This window comes from Aegilops tauschii, chromosome 4, assembly GCF_002575655.3.
Source record: "Aegilops tauschii subsp. strangulata cultivar AL8/78 chromosome 4, Aet v6.0, whole genome shotgun sequence".
NCBI classification, from domain to species: Eukaryota; Viridiplantae; Streptophyta; class Magnoliopsida; order Poales; family Poaceae; genus Aegilops; species Aegilops tauschii.
In genome coordinates, this window is record NC_053038.3 from 269,368,705 (window position 1) to 269,386,157 (window position 17,453).

Sequence of the window (17,453 nt, forward strand, 5' to 3'; positions counted from 1 at the left end):
CTCAAGATCTATAATATCTGTGCTCAGACTGCTCTCCGGCGGTGTTGCCTCGGAACTGCTACCATCTAGTAACATGGATGGCGCACTGCTTCCACAAATAGATTCTGGGGTTGTACATTGTGTCCTAGTGTGAACGGTATCCTGAAAGGTTTCCGCTGGACATAAGTAAGAGATGGTTATCGCATGATCCAGGCAGTAAGCTTACATGGTAAACGACATACGAATTATTGCCGAGCATGGCAAGCTATATTTAAATGGTTCGAAGCAGCATCAGCCGAAAAGAAATTAAAATGGTAAGATGAAACTAGGGATGTAAGTGGCAAATAAACGACATCTGCCAGTCCCATCTAGTTAGTTTTTGCTAGCTCCCTAGTTCATTTTCCTCAAAAAACAAAAACTCTTTTGAACTATCATACCACTAGTGGACTTTAATCGGGATTAAACGGGACCCAGTTGACATCCCTAGTTGAAAGGGCGTGTACCACCACTATATTTAAGTTGCAAAGGCATCTAAGCAGTTGAAATAATCTGAGAAAGCACTTAACAGTGTGGCCTCATATAAACTATGAAGACAGTCTTGTGATGAAGTTCATAGGAAAAGTTAAGGACTCAAATGAACTAGGCATGCATTTCTTTACGATAGTACAGCAGGCACTGCTGACATATTGGCCAACTCAGGTATAGCGTAACAAGTAACAAACAAGCATTCGAATCAAGCAATACAGCAAAGTAGACAACTGAACTATTTGTAATTCTGTAGGATTACAGGTTGAGGGCACAAGCCAAGAAAGCAGCCCACACGCATTACATTTCACATGTACTAAAACACATTGGCTTACCATATGTTGCTGTGAAGCCTCGATGCTGTTGCAATGTTCTTTGAAGATATTGTCAGCATCCTGTGGTTGCAAATCTAGTTGTTGTAGTTTATTCTACACCCTCTATTTAGGTAAAATTAATTTTAATCGCATGCACTGGTTCGAATTGATCATCAATGGTTCATCTAAACTAATGAAAGAAGGGTGTGTGCATACACAACAATATATCTGCTTCCCTCTATTTTTATGCATGTTCGAGGTGCCAGCCTCAAAAGAACAAATATTTTGCTTGATGGGGTTGGCACCGCCATAATTAAAAGAAGCATCAAATTAGTCATGCAACTTGGGAAGATCAAGAACACACACAAAAATAATGAATAGAGGCTTGGAGCAGTGATGTAATAGCTAGCATCAGAAAATGTAGGGTAAAACGAACAAAAAGTAGCGGAACCACATGCTAGTTTGCTGATGTGTAATTAAGCATAGAGAACATGAAGCAGTCTGATGGAACCAACAGGTGGCATCATAATAACACCATTATCATAAATATAGCATGCAAGAAGTAAAATAGTAGGCAGTGATATCTAGGAAGTACAATAATACTTAGGACAAAACTAGAGCATATTAACTATATGTGCACTGGTATGTAATTTAGCACATGTAACATGTTCATTGCCAGAAGTATGGCCCTACAGGGGCAAGAAGAATAACGTGTCTCATGAAAAATTGAATGATGTCCTGAAGAAATTCAAAGGTGTGGTGCTTATGCTAAGAAAGTGAATGTAGGCGCCGGCCGTTGGATAATAGTACCAGATTCTCGGCGGCGTATGGGTATCGTTGTCATACTTGATAGAAAAGGATCGTCGATGGTGCTCGTGTTGCGGTTGAGTTTGGGCCGGCTGTCGCCGTTGCTCAAGCGGCTCCAGTACTTCGGTTGCGGCGCCTGTCGACATGCAAGAAAGCTCATCTGTGGTAAGTGAACAGTTGCACGATCAAGAAGAGAAAAACTAAGGAGTACAAATCGAAATAACCTGATGAGGCTATGGCATCAGTAAAGCAGGGCCGGTGGAGTTGAATATGGCGTCCGTGGAGCGGGTCCGGTGCAGTGGACGAAGGCTACGGCAGGCGTGGTGTACAGTGCTTTCGGTGAGGCGGATCTGTTGCGGCGAACGAGGACTTGTATGAAGGGCCAGCGATAGGGCGGATGAGGGAGTCAGTGAAGGGCCTACACTATGGTGGACGAGGGCGCCGGTTAAGAAGATCCGGTGCAATGGACCATGATGGCAGTCAAGGAGATCTGGAGCGGTGGACAAGCCAGTCGCTGAAGCGGCTCCGGTGAAGTGGTGAGTTGGCAGTTGGGGGATCCAAGGTGCGGAAGGTAGATCCAGCGGGGTGTGAGGTCCACCGTTGTGGCAGAGGACTAGATTCAGCGGCTTGCCGTGGTTGGGGGTCGGGCAGGGGAAGGGGAGGGGCTCTGGGGAAGAATGTTGGGGGCAAAGAGGGGAAAACAATGGAGTTACCAAAGCAGCCCTTTTCCGTTCATGTGGCAGGGGTAAAACAGGAATATCGCAGGGCTAAACTTTCGGGCGCGAGATATTTTGATGTGAGCGGGAAGTTTCAGAGCTTTTGGCGCTTGAAATTGTAAGCATTCTGCTCTTGTACGGCCGACTATGATATCATGGCCGAGAATTTATTTGTTTTGCACGCAAAAAAAGTGCAAGTTTTGAAAATCAATGTCTCCATCTCGAAACTTAGATTACCCATTCAATTCAAATATGGATCATTGAGCTAGTACAAGCAAATAACATCATACGGTCCAATTCAAATGAAATTCCAAATGTGTTTATCCTAAATATGATGACAAAAGAAAAAATGTGTATGTGTATGAATAAAGTGGATGATTATAAAGTTTGAACATGCCCGTATGTGTATATCTCTAGGTTTGATATATGAATTTGAAATCACGAAATCCCGGCTTAAAAAATGTACCTCCGTTTAAATGAATTACAAAAGCTAATGATGGAGTCGAATTCCAAAATTCCAATCTTAGGTTTGTAATTCTGGTACATCAAGGTATATCACGCATGTTCAAAAGTATTGTTATCTCATAGTCCAAACTGTGAAACAAATTGATCAACCATGAGTGCACACACTATTGACCATATATATCTCAATTACGCTAAAGTCCCTCAAATATAGACACCTCACTCTTTATCTGAAGCCAACCCCCCCCCCCCCCCCCACACACACACACACAAGTCGTTCTCTCCCCCAGACACGAACACACGAGCACATTAACACCCCCTGTCTTCTAAAGTCCGGACCCCAATATAGGTCTCTATCACTTTGTCTCTCGAGCATGCACATCTCTTCCCCCACTCTCTAGGTCTCCCGGCATCTCTCTTTGCCAAGCACATGCACTATGTAGAGTGTATCTTTCCCATACACACAAAACGTCGCCCCCAAATGTCTATCTCCCTAGTTATGTGATTCTCGCACACTCACCTCACGCACCACCCCCACTGCAAACAACCACACTTTGTCTCCTTGTGCGCCACTCTCCTCTTTCTATCTCTCCCACATGCAGACCTGCTCCAGCTCCTTCCCTGTATACATATATGTCGTGACTCTTTCCATAGCTCCCTAATGTATCATCATTCTCAATCTCACATGTTGTTCTCTACACCGTCTATTCTAGATCTCTCATGAAGTCCCTATCACACACACGATGACTCGCTTCCCTTGCGTCTCCGTACATAGGCCAATTTCGAACAACATCAACATTGTCTCCCTATCTATATGCCATTTATGGACACAAACAACCCCTCTCCCCCCCCTCTCTTCCTCTCTCTCTCTCTCCGTCACTCTCTCTCTCTCTCTCGCTCGCTCTCACACCCCTTTCCCACACACACTTGATGTCTCTTCCAAATAGTCTGCTCCCCGCCCGCACCCATGCTATCCCGCTACCATTCCCCCTTCCCTTATACTAGGTTTACATCATTAGTGGTATCTCTACTCCACATACACACACTCCCTCTCACACACAAATGCGCACACAAACACACATAGACACGCACAAACACCCATTTATCTGAATCCTCATCTCTTCCCATGTCCGCATGTGTATCTCACACACTCACTCTCTGATTATGTCTATGTGTCTCCACGTTACACAACACAAAGCCCCATGTACATGTCTCTCTCTATCCTCCACACACATAGACACAAAGAATCTCTTATTATTGCCTCAGTTTCTAGACATATCACACACGCACACTGTCTCTCTCTCTCGCAAACACGCCCAACAAGGGTTTCCTCGTGAATAACTTACCATCTATTCATCAACAGTCGTGGCAGTACGGCGAACATGAGACGTGAAAAAGAATAAATCTAGACGTGCGTAGACCACCTAGTATGACTACTAGGACTAGAGCAAGCCGAAAACGCGCCGCCGTCACCCCCTACTTATCGGCGACGGGAAAACCTTTGTTTTACACAGTCGAGAAGTCACTGTGCTAAGGCCCCACATGCTGAGGCGTTGAATAGAATGTAGATCCTAGTTTACGAAAACAAGTATCGATAATACGTTTGTATCTCCATACTTATATTTCTTCTCTTATAAAAAACCGAGTTGGTGATGATGGTACGTGTGCCATCTTACAATATAGACTGTCCGATCTATATCTGACGGATGGAAATTAAACTAAAAGATACCCACACCTCTCTCCACACTTGCAAACAAGGACTTCCCTCGTTCATCCTTATCTCCAACAACCTCATTGTTGAGCAATTAAAAAAGGAAGCCTTTGGAACAAACTGGCCTGGTGGCCGCTGCCGGCGTCATCCATCCCCATGCCTCCGCTGAGTCCGACCACCAATCACCACCACGCCCCACTCCTCTTCACCTTATCTCCTATTTCTCGAGATATCATTAGTTTTTACACATGGGATTACTCCCGCATGGGTCAATCACAACAAGTGTTTTATAAAAAAATGCATCTTGATGTTCCGTGCAATGCATGGACATCTTGTTGGTACTCCTACAGAAGACTAAGATAGTGATGATGGTGTGTCTGCCATCCGTCATTTCTGACCATTAGATCTACATATAACGACTGTGAGGTAAGTTGTTGCCTTTTCTCACCAACATCCCACTTCTCTACCAATTTGCAGAAAAAACCCATAATTAGTATCTTAAAACCAACCACATCCCTCCCTCACCTCACGAAAACAGCCCAAGGAATATATTCTGATTGAAACATAATATATCTCTAGTGATATATGTATATCAAAATTAGAGTGTTTTGTATCAAGTTTGTGAATAAGTATTATTCTAATTATGATCTGTTGCAACACACGTGAACATTGCTAGTATTTCCAACCATGCAAAAAAATGCTAGTATTTCCATAGTTTCGAGTTTTTCATCAAGATATTAGTCACTCATGGTTGATATTTACTTTCAATCACGTACACATATGCACTATGTAACTAGCCTTGCTTATTGGCTTCCAAAGCTTAACTTTCACTCCTACTTACAATATGTAGAGTATTTAACAAAAAACTACCACTTTCAACTAGCCCTAGGAAGAAACTATTGTACAAAAAATAGCAAAAACATACCCAAAATTTCTTAATCCGCGCCAAAAACTACTACCTAGTGCCGATTAGGCTTGTTTAAACCCATTTATGACAGGGTTGGCCCACACATCCGTGCTGACGAGGCAGCTTAAACCAGCACATTTTGTTTGACCATTGACACGAGGGACCCACATCTGACCTTCTATCCTGTTATTTCCCCTCAAATCATTATTTTTCCTGAACATTACTTCAAACAGTACTGATGCGTGTTCGTCGGTGGCGCCGGTGATGAGCAAGTTGGCCGCCGCTCCGCCGGACAGGCCGGACGCCGCGCTGGCCTCCGCACGGGTTGGCAGGCTGGCCCGAGCGTGACTCACGAGCGAGCAAGCCGCCGCACTGGCCTTCGCTTGAACCAGATGGCTGGCCTTAGCACGGCGCACGCGAGCAAGTCGCCGCGCCGCCGTGCCAATCTAGCTAGCAACCTTGCAGACAAGCAGCTGGACAGAGCTATCTTGGCTAGCTAGCGGACGCGAGTGCCGGACGGAGCTGGCATCCGGGCTGCCGCAAGATGGGCTCCGCCCCGCCGGCGGTTTTGACCTCGCCTTCTGCCGATGGCGGTAGCTGCGTTCCATGGCCGAGGATGACTAGGTGGATGGGTCGGAGGTAGGAGGTCACTCGGGGATTTTTGTGCAGACTGACATGTAGGTCCCACAAGTCATAACGCCAAACTTGTCGGTCGAATAGAAGGCGTTGACTTAAGGGGCGACATGGGTTGAAACATGCCTATAACGACACTTTTAGAGTAGTCGTTTCTTGGTAGGGCTGGTTGGTAAGGGCATGTACAATGGTTGATAAGGTAGTCTTATCTTAAGTCTGCCACGTATGCAAGTGGTAGTAGTTTCTTGGCATTATTAGTGGTTTCTTGTAAGGAACAATGTACTACTAGCGACAAAAGGCTTTTCTAGGTTGCGTTGTACTCCGACGAGTACTACTAGTGGTCGCGGGAGTGTATACCTCATTTTGTGGGTTCGATCCTAGCCGAACGCGCGGCGGCCTTTTTTTTAAATAGTAACTTCGCTGCGAGCCAATATTGTACACGGGTAGTTTGAGTTTTGAAGTCGAACGGACGTGTCGCACCACAATCTGGGTGCACTGGATACCCCAGCCACGTGAACGGGTTTTCCTTCCCATCATCTCGTGGCTCGCGTGCTCTCCCTAGCCACACCTCGCTTGCAGCTTCCTCGTCAGCTAGTAGCATATTTAAACTAGCGCCTCCCAATTAAGCCCGAGGAGTCGGAAAATCCTGGTGCGGCATTGGGAACTGTGCAATATGGCTCTGTACGTAAAGTTCTAGTACTCTACTAGTACTCTGTAGCTTGTTGCGTTGCACGCATGGACTTCACTCCATTATCGGCTCTATAAAATAAATTCCTCTTGACGTGATTTTTTTTGAAACGGAGGCAAAAGCTTTGCCTCATCTCATTCATAAAGAAGGAACTACTAACAAAGTTCGACGAGATCCATTACACCTCCACAAATGGAAGCGAAAATCCTAGTCTCGCTATATCAGATAACTCAAATGTTCTGCCCCCGCAGTAACCATCACTGATAAACAGGCTGCTAGTGTGTGCGTGAGAGGAGCGGCTGAGTAGGCCAGCTACGCGCTTGAATAGAGCACCGAGAGTACCCACTATGCAGGTGTACTTTCCCTGCATTGATAGTACAACGATGGTTCTAGAGAACAGTACTACCCTCCACTTCCAACTGTAGCTCCTTGGCCCTGACATTAAGAGTTCAAAACTGGTGCACTATACTAGAAGCACAGTACATCGCACTACTAGTTGAGAAAGTAGTACTAGTATTGCTACAGTACGAGTACGTACTAAATAATAGCCTCACCCCTTTGCTAAGGAACGATCGAGGAGCTACAGTTGGAAGGGACGAGGCCCTGTGGTTACTATGCTCTTATCTCCTCCTCGCCAGTTCCCCTCCCCCGAAGAGAAGGTAGTTCGTTGCTGCTCCCATGGATTCGCCAGGCGGTTCTCCTCCTCCTCGCGAATGGGAGACCTTGGACGACGATCCTCTGGCAGAAATCGCACACCGCTCCGACGTCCTCACCGCCGCAAGACTTGGTGCTTCCTGCACCAACTTTTTCAAGACAGTGCTTAAACAGGCTTGGGAAAAGGCCATGCTTGTTGGTCTTCCATGCGTCCTCGAGGAGAAGGTTCTTCTATGGGACAATCCGTCGAACAATCCTTGGTACGGGAGATTACAAATGGAATGCACCAACCATCATTAGCATCCCTAACGGTACTCCATTATTTTGCAGGGACCAGTCATCCCGCGATCAAAATAAGATCGTCGATCCTGGATGTGCATTTGCATCCGCGATCCTGTCTAACCTGGAACCTTGTAGCTGACTTTGGCATATTGGGATCAACTATCTTAGCAGTCATTACCCATGGTACCACTGATGTGCAACATGGTCACACAATCTACCATGATCGGGCCGTCACCATCTACCCAGGTATTCCATTTAGTATTATATTTTTTAACCCTCTCGCCTTCTTTCGTTGTTGTACCACTTACTAGTACTAGTAGGAGTACTTTTTACCTTGGAGGATGCGTATAGCTAGCTAGGCCCTTGAAGACTTGAACCCACTAGCTGCCACCATTTTTGTTTTTCCATGTCTTACTATCTCATCCATGTAGCCAAGAGTGGCTATATATAATAAGCCGGTTATTTTACTTCCTCTATACCGGAGTAGTACTATTTGCTGCACAGTATTACTGACCGCCATATTTGAGCACAATATTATTATGCATGGACCTTGACTGTGTACGTCATCATGTGTCTAGATCTGAGATGCCGCGCATACCAGATGAACCGCGCCAAGTTCGACCCCCGTTATGCTACGTGGGTGCCGAGGAACACTCTTGGAGAGTACTCGCTTTTCATTGGGGATAGCTACCCCATTGTGAAGCGGATGCCACCTTCCGTGCACGACACCAAAGGCCTGCCGTTCATGAAGCATGGTTGTGTCTTTAGTGCGCACCACCGGATGAACGATATGCTGGGACACGCTATCCCTGATTTATGCCGCTTCAGCTTGGATGTGTCTCCATCATGTGGAACCGGACTAGAAAGCTATGACAATGATTCCCGTTGCCCACCGCTATGGATCGTGCCATCCATGAAGAACACCTGGGACTGGAACCTGGAGGAGGACATGTAGCCCATCTATAACGTGTAAGTGGGGTATGGTAAATTGTGAACGGTAGCGCTGTGAATATATTTAGACTAGTCGTGCACAAATTTATCACATGAATTGGAGATGAACTTGTGTGGCATACTGGCATTTGTCCTTTAGAATTTATTACTAGTAAATGTGTTATGTGTATGTGCAACTTGTGTGGTTGTTGCACGAGATCCAACACGCTCATTGAGAAAAAAGGTGGCACAGCTTTGGATATAGGTGACGTGGCGGCATCATACAGTAGCATCGTTCGCTATAGTTGTAATACTCCTAATAGGACGACAACTCCTATAAAATCTTGCGCTTGGCTCTTTGCCTCTTCAGGAGGTTCAACAGTTCATACTCATGTGAACCTTGCACTTGGCTCTTCGCCTCTTGGGAAGGTCCAACAATGATGATACTACAGTACAATATGCTTCTGGCAATCTGACACCGATTGAACTGCTGCACGTCCACCACGAGGGCAAGGGCGAGCGAGAGGGAGAGGGAGAGGGCGCTGTAGTCAAAACCCTCTCCTCGTCCTGCGAGCCACCGCGTGCGTGGGCGAGGGAGTGGTGTAGTAAGCAAGCTTCTCGTCGTTCGGCGAGTTGACGAGACACATCGAAGCAGTACAAGTACTAGTCCTTTCCGGTTAAATATGGCTTAATTTGAAACGAGAAAAATACACTGGCGGTCAAGGTATGTAACAATACGCTCTTTATGGTCACTATATGTAGTTTTGCGGTGATTATACGATCACTAGCTCATCGTAGAGCACCGTATTGCACCCTATTGACCGGCCACATAGTCGACGTGGCACTTGGTTGACTGGTTAAATTGTCACCTGGTTTCTGGGTCCCACCTGTCAGTTCTCAGAGCAAAGAAATCAGTTGAACAAAACTTTACGCAGGCGCGACAAGAGTCCAACCCTTGCGCGCGAACCACCCTGGCTATGTATGTGAGTGCATGCACGTGTACTCCCTCGGTCTTCCAACAAAGAGTGTACATCGGCTAAAAAACAAAGAGTGTACATCTACACTTCCAATGCATTTAGCCTTTAATCTAAAATCGATATTGATTGACTAATGCACCAACTTGTGCTCTAGCTATAGGCTACATGTCTATCCTTAATTATAGCATGCAACAACCTTCATTTAATCTTCTTCTCTCAATGGTCGCATGCACACATAAATCTGCTACTTTTGGGCGTTAATTATGCCCTGGTCAATATGTAAATCTCTAAATGTACATTCTTTCATGGACGTAGGGAGTAGGTTGAGCACTTGAGCGTGAGCGTGTGTGTTGCGTCGCGTGCTATGTGTGGCATGGGTGCGTGAGTGTTGCGTGCGCCCATGTGTACGTGTGAGTGTTGCATGTTGCATGCATGCATGCATGCATGCATGAGGCTTTTACTCCCTCCCATTGACATGTTCATATTTCAAGCTTCCTCTGTTCCCTCCATATTGTGATACTCCCTTTGTTCCCAAATACGGAGTAAAAGCCTCCCTCTGTTCCCACGGAGTATTTGTCTCGCTAGAGATTTCAACAAGTGACTACGTACGGAGCACAATGAGTGAATCTACACTCTAAAACTACATACATCCGTATGTTGTATTCGATTTGAATGTCTAAAAAGACAATATTTAGGAACGGAGGGAGTAGCAAATAAACATTAAGTTCTCTTATTTTCCCTCCTTGGTCACGGTGCACAACCAAAGATGACTCACCTGGATGGAGGGAGTAGATGGTCAAAGTTTGACACAAAATTAATGCATTGGTAAACATAATTTTTTGAGGAAAACGAGTGCATTAATTGAGTGTTTTTGCAAATTACAAAAATTATTCCACCACTCATCATCTACCTTGGTTGATGAGATTTTTGAATTGAGCCCTATAAACCGGAAAGGAGGTAGTACTAGTACTCCTACATTATTGGTGCCGGGTGCCTTGGCCAATGTTTCATCTTGTTGGACAGGATGCATCAATGCTTACATGGGGTGCTAAGCACATTAAAAACTTTAGCAACTAAAGCTCCCAATGCTTACATGTACAGGTGCTTAACAAGTTCTTCATGCATTGGTGGGATTATTCCATTTAAGTCTTTTGTCTAGGTTCTTGCACTTAGTACTGGGGTCACCACACTTATCTCTCCTCTTAATTACCTTGCCACATCAGACTTTTTGCCTACATGGCAACCTTAGCACCTGTACAAGGCGGAGCATTGGGAGGGGCCCGAGCGTACAAGCATAGGGATACTGTAGATAGGAAGTCTTCGCGATCCATTATTCCCCATCTTGGTCAGAGAGAACTATTCAACTAGTCTTCACATTGAAGTGACAATACATGCTGCAGCAGATGGGACACTTGATTAATAAGCTGAACCAGCGTGTTGGTGTTACTAAATCAGCCTTTCCCAGTACTTCCATGATGTTTGCCAGTGGAGCACGCTTCCGCAAATACGACTACGCACATCTCTCCTCCATTAACTGACATATGGGCCCTCTTGAGGTAGACCCACATGTCATCGGCGTAACTATTTACACTCCGAAGGATAGTATATCCTGGTAGTAGTACTAGTAGAATTGAGATTTAATGCACTTTCTTCCCCGTCTTTCACTCTTCTTCCTCCTCTCTTCCCCATCGTCGTCGCACACCATTTCCCCCCGCTCACTGCTTGCCCGTCGCGCCATCTTCCTTGGTAGCTCGCGCGTACCATATCCCCCCCTCACTGCTCGGCCACACACGCTATCTTCTTCGCTCGCCCGCCCGAATCCACTTCCCCGCTGGCTCGCAGGCACCGAAAACCCCAGTCACTCAGCGCTCTAAAAAACCCTATGGCAGAACCGACTGACACGCAGAGCCGCGATTGGAATTCCCTCCCCGATGTTCTCTTGGAGCAGATCTGTAATCGTATGGACCTGCTCAGCACCGCCCGTCTGGCCGCATGCTCGGTGTCTTTGTACTGTCTACTCGTCTGCAACCGGCCGGCTTTTTTCAAGACACCCTGCTTGCTGATGCCCGATCCTCGCAGGTGGCCCAGACACCGACTTGACGATCCTACGGAGGTTGCCGTGGTGCCCCTTGACATGCTACCACTACCCGTCCACCTGTCCTTCATGCGAGGCCACTATTGGGCGGGCATGAAGGCCAACTGGATCGTCCTCATCCACCAATCCGGTAGTCCGTGGCGTCTCGTGGATATCTACACCCAGCGAGAGATCACCCTTCCATCGTTGGATACCGCCGCCATCGAGCCTCGTGGCCCACCGGACACTCCTGCCTACTACGCACGAGACGCGTCGAGCTTTTGGCTCGACCTCTGTTTGCTGAAGGTTGTAATCTGCGAAGTGCCCACACCATCACAAGACTACACAGATTACAAGCTCATTGCCGTGTTCAACATGGGATTAGTCTATCTGGAATCCGGTCGCCATACATGGTTATGGCTCATCGTCGATCCTCTTCACCCAACATTTCTGTCTGATGCTATAGTGCACGATGGCATCGTTTATGCGGTCGACGCACAGATTGGCTGCCTATACTGGTGGAATCTATCGTCATGTAATTGTTCTATCTCATCTCATCTTTACCTTAAGAATACGACTGCCTGTTCATTGTTACAAATTTAGAATATATAGTATGTCTATAACCACATCATTGCTATACGTTCCTCTCATTTCCTAGATTTTTATGACCACACATGTTATTGTTAGAGTTGATATGAGAACAATTGGCATCTAGTGATTGTTAGAATAGATATTATGAGTATAACCTCATGATTGCTATATGTTACTATCATTTTCAAGATTTTTATAACAACGCATGTTATTGCTTAGAGTTGATATGATAACTGTAGTAAGTGCTATGGTAGAATATGAGTAGGCCCTGTCATATCTGTTTTCCTCTCATTGTTACATGATGTTTGAACCATGATATATTGCTAGAATATGAAAGCCATTGGCTTATTTTTTTAACTTGGGGTATGATTATGACCACGGCATTGCAATTCTCTATCTATGATATGTGTCACTGTTATAATAATCTTAATTCCACACATACTCTGGACATGATTGTTTATTTTTGTCCTTTTGGTCTCCAATTTGAATTGTTGCAGCAGACGCAAATGCGCTGCCCTTCATGATTCCAGGACCTGGAATCATACCAGCCGATGGGTGGTGGTTTATCGCTCGTTCAGCTGACGGCGGTCATTTGATGCTCATTTGCATGTACCAAATTGACCAAATCATTTCATCAAACCACATGCAGTACAATGCCTGGGGCATTCGTGACATTGATGGCTATGGCTGCTTCGTGTTCGAGAAAGATCCCAGCTCCGTTCGGCCAGGCGTATTCAACTGGAGGCGGGTTTACAGCCTCGGCAACCACTCCATGTTCCTCGGGCTAAATTATCCGATCATCCAACCAATCATCGATCATATCACCGGCGATGGTTACTGTGCTATGCAACTTCCATTCGCCAGGGGGAACTGTGTTTACACATCATACCATGGGTTTCATGAATCACCATATCCAGAGATTTGTCAACACAGCTTGTTGCCAGATAATCTTCAGTGTGTGAAAGGCATCAAGCTTCCATGCGATGGATGGCTTTTGCAAACATGACATGCGGCGATGTGGTTCATGCCAATAGCAAATATGCAGAACTTGATTCGTACTGATATCTAGACTGAGCCATGTGTCCTGCTGCTATAGCATGACCCTCTTTTGTTGGATATTATGTACTATTGTTAGTTTGAAGCACTCCTCTGGTTAGAAGGATAGATACCTTTCTGGGATCAAGTGCATCCTAACTCACCTGCGTAGGATGTACTGATAATGATGATGGAGATGTTGTGCAGAAGCCATATATATGAAGCTTCTTTGTGGAGGATGCAATCAAGGCCACATCTTGGCGTTGGGATATGGTCCAACTAGTTTCCCTCTATACATTTCTTGTATTTTAGGCAACTCTCTCTTATTTCCTCATATAGAGCAAAGTGGTCCACGGTCCCCCTGGTTAACCTAGTAGGCTCAGTAGTAGGCTGGCAATGCTGACGCCATGCAGTCCTCAGCCCACGCGCGAAGGTTCCTGGGCCATGAACGGTTCCTAAAGCGTGAGTACGTGACGAACCGTTCAGACATTTTCTTTTTGATTGAATGGTTCCAGTTTTCGGTCGTGCTACATGGTGTGGGCTGGCCTTTTTCCACCCCGTCTCTCCTTCGTCTACCTGTTCTCCATCACCCTCCGCTCCCTCTTCCTCCTTCCACATCCCGATCTAATCCCATCGCCCCAACGCTCTCCCCTTCCCCTCCATGGTGAGCCGCCTCTCTTCCCAGCTAGTTGCGCCGCCCAAACCCTCTCCGACCTCCATGGCGGTGCTCCCTCCGTCTTATGCTGCACAAATACCAGCGAGATCTGGGTCGACAGGACACAGGTGATATCGTCATCAACCGCCGCCCCTGGTGCCTCGTGCGTGCTGAGGGGCATCTACTTCGGATCTGGCCGCGGAGCGGGAACGGTCCATCGGATTGGGCGGTGATTGCAAGCTCTGCCTCTATTCTTCACAGTAGGTTCTGAATTTGAATCGGAATAAACCTGGCTGAAGTTGCAATCTGCACTATGGAGGTACACGCTGCGATTAAATTGGTTTTGAGTTCATATCCAATGTTTTGCTGACAACTAAATTTTGTTAGCAGCCCTCTCCGCAAGGAACTTTTATCGACGCGGCTCTGAAACTAGTACTTGACATGGTAGAAGCATGGTTTATTCGGCCTAGACTAATAGAGTACATATACTGTAATTTTCAGGATCATTACGGGCTGTGGCGAGCCGTCTGCTCTTCCTACAGAGTTAGTGTCCATTTGCACTGTACTATATAATTCGTTAGTGATCATGATCACCTTACTTGGTGTTCTCGATCGAGCCGCGTAGATGGTGACTACGTTGTTGTTGCTGGTGGTTTGAGAGAAACTGAATTGAAAAGATTCCTGGACGTATAATCTGTCAGGTATCATCTGTAATTTGGATTCAAGTTTCAGATGTCTTAGATATATTGTATCTTCATCATTTTCTCTAGCTTGATACTGTGCCAAGCCACGATCCTCTCTCCTCTGCTGTGGTGTAAGTGGTGCGGGGAGACCCGCGCGCGTTCGAGGGAGAGCTAGCCCGTAAGGTGCCTTTTGGCCTACCTCTTGTGGTCCTCACCTGGTTCAAGAGCTGGGATTTGAAAAGCTAGAGATGCACTTTTTCCTGGGATTCTGACATGGATTTTATTGCAAGCAATGGCCCCTGGAGATTCCGTCATGCATTGTTTAACAAGCTCAGTCATTGTGTCAATTAAAACTGAAAAGGACGTGTCAAAACTTATCAAAAGGAAACAATTTGTTGTCTCTTGGCTTTTTGGTTGCAAATGCACTATTTTTTTTGAGAGAACAAATTCACTATTATTGAGATAGAGAATGCACGTCAACTACACAACAAATTATCATGGTGTTCAATTTTCCAATCTTCCACTTAATTTTGTTTCTATCATTTAGTTTGCTTTCTCTTTTCCAATCTTTCACGTAATATTGTTGTCCAACAGATGGGCCGTGAGTTTGGAATTAGGCGGCCACGGCGCGTAGTCTGCCACCGCGCTGCGTCGGCATCCCATTACCTGCAGGACCATGGCCCCATGGCGTCGGCGTCATTGATCACAGCAATGCCGACGCCACCCGGGACGTGTACTGGACTGAGGCTTTGTGATACGAGTAGATCATCCAAGAGGGTTAACATTTGCACATTAGTGATCATCCAAGGAGTACTACTATTATGTTTTAGGTTGTTGTTGCTGCTTTAATCAACTATGAACTGCCACTTTGAGTTGTGATATTTCTGGCCTGATCTCCATCCAGGACCAGGAATGTACATTTGAATTTCTGATTTGAGATGGATCACGGAATAAGAGTTTCCTGTCAAATTTAGTAAACCCAGGACCAGGCAGAATCAAATGCTTTTGCATTCAAAACGAATGATTGAAAAAGAAACTAAACAACATGTCACTAATTAGTTTAAAACAAGCTGCTGCTGGTGGCCTCCCCAACCTCCATTTTTTGGGGCCTGCGTTGTGGCAGTCTTCTGGCGCTGTCGGCAACGAAGCCTTGGCTTCTTGTCTATAGCTCGGTTGTGCACAGAGCCACGCGACCTGTTCAGTCTCCAATGAGCTTCACGTGCTTTTGGCGCATCACCCATGACAGGGCATTGTACTAACCGTACAATTTTTTACACCCCGATTTGAATACAAACGGACATGTATTGAAGGCCCCTTCACCTTTCATCTGTGCACTTCAATGCCATCATTCCATCAACAGTTAATGCACTGCAAATGCCTCACTGAATGGTTGGTTATGTTCTGTCTGGTTTGAGACTAAAAGTAATTAGTCGATGGTGCTATATGTATTGTTCTCAAACACAGGAAGCTATCCATGTCATCGTTTCATGTGTATTTTTTGGGAGATGTGGAAGAAAGGATCTTGCAGAATGTCCCTCATTGCACACGCACAAGTCAAAGGCTGCTCACAAACCAGCTCTCGCGCTGGTCGGCTTCCCCATTTCACGCACAAGCCCTATTAGCAATAATCTTGTCTAAGTGCATCAGCTTTAGTTTGTCTACGTCCTTGCATGTTGGCATGTACTGTTTGTACATGCAACATGAGAGCAACTCCAACGGGGTGACCCAAATGGATACGGATTTCGTCCGTTTTCTGTCCGTTTGGGTTGCCCGTCCGCCTAGCGGATATGAAGCGGACACGCACGGTCCGCAGATGTACTCAACGCGCCGCTCGTGGATGACCCAAAACGGACAACCGAGATGCAGTTTTCCTCCCGGCGCTGCCGCGTTCCTCCGTCGCCACAGCCTGCACCGGGAGCGTAGGAGATCGAGGGTCCGCCGGCCAGCTCGGCGCCGCAGAAAGGGCAGGAGCCGCGCGGAAGGGGCAGCGCCCTCCGCCGGGGCGGTGGCATGAGCTCCGGGGGGCGCGGTCGGGGCAGGCGCGAGCGCACGGAGCAGCGAGGCACCAGCGAGGTATCCTCAGGCGCCGCCGCCATGGCTAGCTTCTGCGGCTGCGACGCCGGGCGCGGCGCGGCGCGGCAAGGAGCCCGGTGGCGCGAAGTAGGCGAGCTCCCACCCCTGCTTCCAATGGGGCGCTGTCCACGTCGTCAAACTGGATCGGGGCGGACCAGTAGGATGGGAAGCCTAGGCGGAGGAAGGCGAGGAGGAAGAAGGCGGCGGCGGCGATCTGGAGGACACAGCTGGAGGAGGAGGCGGAGGCGGGGTGGGGCCTGGTGATATTTCTGGGTGCTTCAGGCGCGTATCCTCGCTCACTGATGCGTGGGTCCAGGGGCGAATACGAGAAGGCAGCAACGGACGCGAGCGGACGAAAGAGCGCCCGCTTTTGTCCGCCGCGGACCCATTTGTGGCCCATTTTTGGGTTCAGTTTGGGTCGGGGTGGAGGACAAACGGACAGCAGGCGGACACGCGCGTCCGTTTGGGTCGCCCCATTGTGCCAAGTTTTCCGTCTGGATGACCCAACAGACAAAATGGGTCGCCCCATTGGAGTTGCTCTGAGGCCTACGAGGTTTAGGTACATGTGTTTAAATCCCATGCCCCCCCTCCCAAAAAGGTAGATGTGTTTTCCTTTGGCACACGGATTGGGAAGTATCCATCCAGTAATTATATCCGTCTCCAGGTTAAACAGGGAAGTATTAGTCCAGGTAGGTTTAGTGCATCTATAGCCGGACGCCCTAAACCGATCTCAAATGCCCGGACGGCTCACCCGGCC

At 47.0% G+C, this 17,453-nt stretch overlaps 1 long non-coding RNA gene across 1 annotated transcript; it reads left to right on the forward strand.

Moving 5' to 3' along the window:
* Window positions 1–13,673: 13,673 nt before the first annotated feature.
* LOC109778384 (uncharacterized) lies at window positions 13,674–15,601 on the forward strand. The gene is made up of 2 exons (XR_005754327.2): window positions 13,674–14,259; window positions 14,331–15,601. It is a non-coding gene; the product is annotated as an uncharacterized lncRNA (long non-coding RNA).
* The last annotated feature ends 1,852 nt before the right edge of the window (window positions 15,602–17,453 follow it).